This window comes from Pinus tabuliformis, chromosome 1_2 (assembly GCF_031772625.1).
Source record: "Pinus tabuliformis cultivar Carrire ecotype Pingquan chromosome 1_2, CPIR1, whole genome shotgun sequence".
Classification (NCBI taxonomy): domain Eukaryota; kingdom Viridiplantae; phylum Streptophyta; class Pinopsida; order Pinales; family Pinaceae; genus Pinus; species Pinus tabuliformis.
The window spans coordinates 151,425,095-151,432,751 of NC_142298.1; positions in this window are offsets into that span (position 1 = coordinate 151,425,095).

A 7,657-nucleotide genomic window follows, 5' to 3' on the forward strand; every position below is an offset into this window, starting at 1 on the left:
TAACAGTATCACTGAAATCCGACAAAGAAAGGAATTGAAGAGTGGTTGGACAGAAAGATTCACGAGTTCGCGGCGCAGGAAAACAGGAATCCATGATTATCAAAGGAAGAGTGGTTATATTGCTACTTATATATGGAAATACACAAAATTTTGTTTACATCCTTCCCTACTGAGTTGTACAAGTGGATCTCGAGGCTAGTAGAAAGCCAAGGAAGGTGTAAACTCAACAAACCTATTGTGTGGACTCCATAATTGGTGCGCAGACTAGAAGCATCGGAAGATAACATCGCGTGCGTTGTCGATCACTGGCTGGGTCGAATAATAGGAGGGTTCATCATCGAATTCGCGGTAGATACTTCGATCAGCTATAGCAAGGCAGAATGACACTTCCTCAAGGGACTGTGAGGTAAGTACGTTAGATCTTTGAACACTTGGATTAAAATGCTACTGTGTGAAAATCAGGTTATGCGAATAAATTGATGCTCAGGGCTACGTGGAGTGGGAGGATCTATAGAAACAAAGGTAGCACAGAACTAGAAACTATCCCCTTCATTTCACCTCCGTGAGGATGGGAAGAGTAGATTGCGAAGGTTTCACCAAGAAGTGTGATCCATCTGATAAAGTAGAGAATTCTACACATACCACCCCCACCCACACCACCACTAGTTTCACCATCTTCACCACCGACTTACCCCATACCACCTCCGCCACCACCGTGAAGCAATATGGCCAGCGCGATAAAGCTACTAGTGTTCAAGGGAGTAGGGAATGAAGATCCGGACCAATTTTGGTTCGTGGTAAAAGATATATGGGAAGCACAGGGTGTCGCAGACAACAATATAAAAAAGGCAATGTTGGTTAGCACTCTATAGGATCGTGCACTGACCTAGTACATTAAGAATTCCAATTAAAATCCGAATGCGGGGATAGCGAATATCCAAGTTGTGCTAAACAAGGAATTTAGCAGGCCAAAATCAGAGGCACAGTGGATCATTGGATTCAAGGAAACCACCATGCTACTAGGCGAAACCTCATGGGAGTTGGATCAAAGACTGAAGTGCATAATTCGTGAAGCGAACATGACCTTAACAGATGGGCAACACCGCGAATGGTTTGTAGCCTTGTTAACATTGCATCTATGGAACGCGTTGTCGCAACAAAGGCTAACCACTCAGGCTGAGGCTTTGGAGGTCACGATGAGATTGCACGAGACTCCGATACAAGATCCTAACCTGGGAGTCCAACAGATTCACGCACAGTTGAAAAACTTGTGCCTTGAGATGTAGATTTTGAAACAAGATAGGATGGCTCATCCAGAAATGCACGACGAGGTATGGTGCATAAAGTGAAAGGGCTAGGGGCACGACAAGGACCACTGCCCAGTGTTCGCGAATTACCTCACGGGAGGAGGACCAATGCCATTGAGACTGGAGGCACAAGTAGGACCAAGCGCGGCACCTGCATTATGGTGCATGATTTGTCAGATAGGAGGAAAACATGCTATAGATAACTGCCATCTACTACAGAAGTATACGCAAAATTCCCAACAGTTGTTTTGTAATTTCTGCAGGTCAGTAGGCCATGATGAGCGCACCTGTAGAAGTTATGAACTAATGATGGATCAGACTCCTACCTACATAGTTCAGGCCGAAACATGGCCCCTCGATCAAAATGCAGGAATGGCGCGCACTGGATTTCAGGGGCGTGGACGAGGCCAAGGTGGAATGGGACCAGGAAGAGGTCGTGGACAGCTAATATGTTACAATTGCGGAGGGTCAGGGCATTATGCCTATGATTGTACAAATCGAACGAGACCATCATGCTTATATTGTACATAGTTTGATCATGAGACGAAGGATTATCCCACACTAATAGTGAGGTTGCGCGATAAAGGATCACTCCAGCCTCCCCCGACTCAGAACCTGCAAATGATGAGTTCTGAGCTGTGCGAGGAAGACCTCAATTTAAATATCGTGCTTCGAAGTGGTATTACGACAAGGGACTACAAAGGTAAGCAGCTGAAGAAAGTACCTGGGTTCGTAAGGCTCCAACAAAGGAACCAGAATTTGATTTGGAGCAAACTAAGGAGACATTCATGGAAGCTAAGAAGAGCTTCGTGGATGCCTCCACTTTAGGAAGTAAAGATAGACTGGGGCTGGAAATGGACCCATCGATGCTCACTACATTCTTGGAGACATGCATGAAGCTGTTGCACGACAGCAAGGCTGTGAAGGGGCTGTAAGAACTCATAACTAGATGTGCTAGGACTACACCAGGAGAACCGTGCGTAGTTTGGAATCTCAGGAAGCACACAACACGAACAGGAAGGGAGATGAGATTGACCGCGCATATCAGGGAATATGAGATGGATCAAGTGATTCTGGATCTAGGATCGGACACGAACATCTTGTCAAAGTAGACATGGGAACACATGGACAGGCCTGCATTGCAATGGTCCCCTATCCAACTGCGAATGGAAAACCAACAAAAGATCCTACGTATGGGGAGATTACAAGGAATCATAGTAGATATCAAAGGAGCGAGAGCGCTAGCAGATTTCAAAGTGATATATTGTTGATCACAGTAATCCATCTCCCGCACTACTGGGATAGATTGGGCCACTAACATGAATGGAGTGATAAATCTAAAGAAGTGCAAGATGATTTTTGAAAAAAATTCATTATGTGTAGTAGTATCTTTAGACCCTGCGGAAGGATCGTGCTACACAGAGCCAATAAACGACTACGACAATGACAATGATCTAGACTGTATCTACAAGATAACTACACGTGAGCAAGACTGGGTAAATCCAATCGCGGATGGTCGAATCTTGTGGGAGTGCGAAAGCTCCTATACATCAGATTCTGACGAAGAGATATAACGATGGTAAAACCGATTACATGAGGTAACCACGCTCAACTGTAACATGATGAGAAGGTTGCTGCGCTGCGTAGCAACAGAGGTAAGAGATCTATCTACATACAATGGGTTAGGTGAAGTGGAGGAGTTCCTAAACAAATTTGAAGGAGAAGTGTCAGAACAATAGCATTTAGGCGCTCTGAAATGGGTATTGCACGCTATGCCCGCAAGATGGTGGGGTATGCACCAGAAGAGTTTTAAGGACTGGCACAACTACCGAAGGATGATGCGCATGTGGTTTGGGAAGCCTCAGATGTGATTAAAAGACAAGTAGGATGGACGGGATGATCCATGTGCACACCTCGCAAAATGGACAAAGGTCTATGGGGAAGAGCCACAACTTGAGTGGGTGCACCTATTCTGTCATACTCTGGATATTATAGCCATGCATTGGTATATAGAGATGGAGCTCCACCATGGCACGAACGAATGGGATATCTTGGGACAAAGGATTCCTGTTAACCTTCATGTTTGAGGATCATTGATGGGATACTGTTGATGATGCGCTACAAGCAGTAAAAGAAACTATCTTTAAAACACCCCAGGAACCAATGGAAGTGCTTCAGACTGAATGGGCGACCTAGCTGAGCTACGCGTTGGAGTGCTACAACGTAAACATTGAAGAAGACGACGAAGATCCGTGAAAAGTTAATATTCCAGAAACTGAAGGCTATCACGAGGTTCAAGGACCATTGATTGAAGACCCTGACATTACCACGCTGGTAAAAACGAAGCATGTGAACATTGGTACAAAGGCTGAACTAAAGTATGCAACACTTGGTGACTACTGGGATGATGCCATGGTGGATAAGGTCGCTGAGTTACTCCGGGAGTACCAAGACTTATTCCCGACCAAGATCATGGACCTAAAGGGGATTGTTGGTGATTTAGGGATGATGAAGATCACCTTAAAAGCCGACGTGAAACCGGTTATGTAGAGGCCTTACCACTTGATTCTGAAGTACAAGGAAAAGGTCCGCGTAGAACTGGACAAAATACTCGCATCTAGAATTATTGAGCCAGTGGAAGAATCCGACTGGGTAAGCCCTATGGTAGTGCAGGAGAAGAAGCAGAAGGGCGAGATACAAATATGCGTGGACCTCAGGAAATTGAATGACGCCTGTGTGCATGACCCCTTCCCAACCCCATTCACAGATGAAGTATTGGAAAATGTCGGCGGGAAAGAAGCATATTCTTTCACTAATGGGTTCTCAGGGTAACACCAAATCAAAATCGCACCGAAAGACCGGAGCAAGACCACCTTCATGACTGAATGGGGCTGCTTTCAATACACTATCATGCGGTTTCGGTTAAAGAATGCGCCAACCATCTTTTCGCGCATAGTTGTTGCCGCATTCAAATAATATATCCACAAATTCCCGGAGGTCTACCTGGATGATTGGACTATATTTGGATTGGTCAAGCACCACGTAGCGAGCTTACACTTAATTTTAGATACTTTGCAACGACACCAAATCATGTTGAACCTTAAAAAGTGTATGTTCCTCGTTCCCTTTGGGAACCTGTTGGGACATGTGGTGTGCAAACAGGGATTAATGGTAGACCCCGCGAATATTGCAGTAATTCTAAATTTGGAAGCATCGCGAAGTGTTAAACAGTTGCATGCTACCTTGGGACATACGGGGTACTACAGGAAGTTCATCAAAAGCTATGCACAGATCACCGCGCCAATGGAGAAACTGTTGAAAAAGGATGTCACGTTCTGCTGGAATGATGACTGCATGAAGAGCCTGGATGTACTAAAAGAGAAATTGGCCTCCACCCCAATCCTGGTCTTCCCAAAATGGGATGTGGAGTTTCATGTCCATGTTGACGCATCCTGTATAGCGCTGGGAGCAGTGCTCACACAAGAGGGTGGAGAGGGCTTGGATCACCCTATCGTGTTTGCAAGTCGCAGGTTGTCTAAAGCGGAAAAGAACTATTCCACAACCGAGTGTGAGGGGTTGGCAATGGTGTACGCACTCAAAACGTACTGGCGCTATTTGCTAGGAGGACATTTCAAGATGTATACAGACCATTTCGACTAAAATACTTGGTCAATAAGCCTGTGTTGGGGGGGCGCATATGTAGGTGGCTCTTATTGTTCCAAGAATATGACTTTGAGGTCATGGTAAAGCCTGGATGCCTAAACGTAGGACCAAATCACCTGTCACATATTGAGACAGGTGAGGAACCTACCAGTTTGAAGGAAGGATTACCTGACGTGTAGCTCTTTGTTGTGTGCATCGCGAACGGGCACTTTGAAGATATAATCCTCTTTCTGACAACTGGAAATGCGCCGAAGGAATACTCCGTCCAGCAGAAGAAGGAACTGGTAGTGCGCGCGGCTGATTTTTCTGTCACGCAGGGCACCTATACAAAATGGGAAATGATGAGATACTGTGAAGATACGTACATGAATTTGACTGAAGTCAAATCCTCATAGAAGCACATGAAGGTGCTGCAGGAGTACACTATGTAGGATGAGCGACCGTGCAAAAGATTCTCCGCACAGGGTTGTGGTGGCCAACCCTTCATCAGGATTCAAAAGCACACTATAAGGCCTGTGATATATATCAAAGGACAGGTTAACCATCGTGAAGGGACGAAATGCGTTTGAATCCACAAATGACATTGCAGCCCTTTGAAAAGTGGGCAATCAACTTTGTAGGATCTGTTATCACTCAGGTTGTCCTTAAGCTCCAGAAAGGATACGGCCGAGGTAACCACAAACCAACTTTGGACTGCAGGTTCTAGCCCACCTGTAGTCAGAGAGGGCTCTCTCTTTCTGATTTAGCTTTGTTGAAAATGATCTTAGGCTAGCTATTGGGTTCAGGGGTTTTTTGTTCTATTTTGGTGGGAAAATTGATGTTTCAGGTAGAGAGGCAGAACATAGTCTGAGGGTTTCAAACCATTGGGCATGGAGTCAAGGAAGAGGACTGTTGGTGCATTCCCTTGGTCACAATAAGGGAAGGTGGAGCAAGATAGCTGCGCATGAAACAATGTTTCAGGTTTAAATGATGGAATGAATGCTAAGTAATGAGAGGCAGTTAAGAATCTCTCAATCAGCTTAACAGATAGAGGTAACAGAGCTCTACCTAGGGGCATTTAAGAATCCCTAGATAATTGGCAAACATAGGTGAATCAGGGTAAATATGAGCCAGGAGGAATTCATATTCATAACCAATTCATTCAGAGGAAAACATAAGGAAATAGCATAAACTGAGCATAGAGTGTATTTAAACAAATTCTAAGCTATTCTTTCTTTCTGTTATTTAGATAGTGGTGAACAATAAAACAGAGGTAAGATGCACTTATTGTTTCAGGCTGCAGCACAAGAATTCCATCTTCATATCTTCAAACACATTCATTAACAACAGGCAGTTTGCTCTCCAAGCTTTCAGCAATATTTGGTTATAGAAAAACTCAGGTATACAATGCGAGTCTCTAGTGAAAATTCTCAATTGACCAACGCTTGAAACAATGTAGAGAGCGATATATATAGGGAAAAACTCTCTACAACTGCTTTTATTACAACTTGACCTAAACAGGTTTAAAAGAAAGATGATTACTTTAACCTAATCCTATCCAGAAATAAATGCATAAAAATATCTCGGGCTGCGCTGAGGGCTGCCATATCAAAACTGAGTAAATGATGTAGTCCTCGGTGGCTTGGTGTAGTGTTTTCTGCAATAAATGTGTATGGGTTTCTGCTTCTTTGCTGTCTGTCTACATTTAAAGCTTTAACTGTGATTTGAGGGCAAGGATGGGCTTACGCCTCTTGCTTTGACTTTCTGGGGGGCTCATCAATGTTCAGGTGCTTCGAGCCCCTAAAATATCTTGGCTGATACTCTTTGGCTCTTCTTCTTCATCTGATACTCTTTGACAAATGATTTGGGTCACTTTTCTCCTTTGCTGTGGGTCTAATCACAAATTAATGGCCGTTGTTCGGCCTCTGTTTCCTTTAGAACTGTCTTCTGCTCCTTTCGGCAAGCTTCGCGAAGAAAAATGGGTCATTCAGCGCCTTTCGGGCTTGCTGGGGGCTGCGTAATGAAAATATTCCCTAAAGATTCCCCATTCAGGCCTATTTTATCCAGCGATGCGCACAAATCGCGCATCAAAAACTGCCTCAGAAACTGATTTCGGGGCTCCGTAGTGCGATTTTCGCCCTTCGCGCCAAAAACTGATGATGACGTTAGCAGGTGGGACCTTGTACGGCAGATGACGTCAGCGATGAAGTCAGCATGATGACATGGCAGGATGACGTCAGCATGATGACGTCATCACGTACGGAGGTGACGTGGCAGTACTGCAGGGGACACGGTGGCAAGACACATGGCAGGGTGACTGGGTGGTACAGTGGCAGGAGGCCACACAGGCGGATGATGCGGCACGTGACGTGGGGCTTACGTCACAGGGGGAGGGCGGTAAGTGGTTTCTGGGCGCACCGCCTTTGGACAAAGGTGGTTTCGGGGGAGGGGGCTCTGCCACAGCCCAGGAGGTGACGCGTGGCGGGAGTACGGCGGCAATACCGCCCATCTCCCGGACGCTAACCTTCGAGCGCGTCGGGGGACAGGAAGGCCCGCCCACCGTAGATCTGTGGGGCGGGCAATCTGACGGTTGGCGGGGAGCACGATACGGCGGAGGGATAAGGGGCGGGAATATTCATGGAATATTCCAATTTTAATATGGCGCGGCGGGGGTGCAAAACTATGGTTTATGTGGGTTTTGGGGGGTT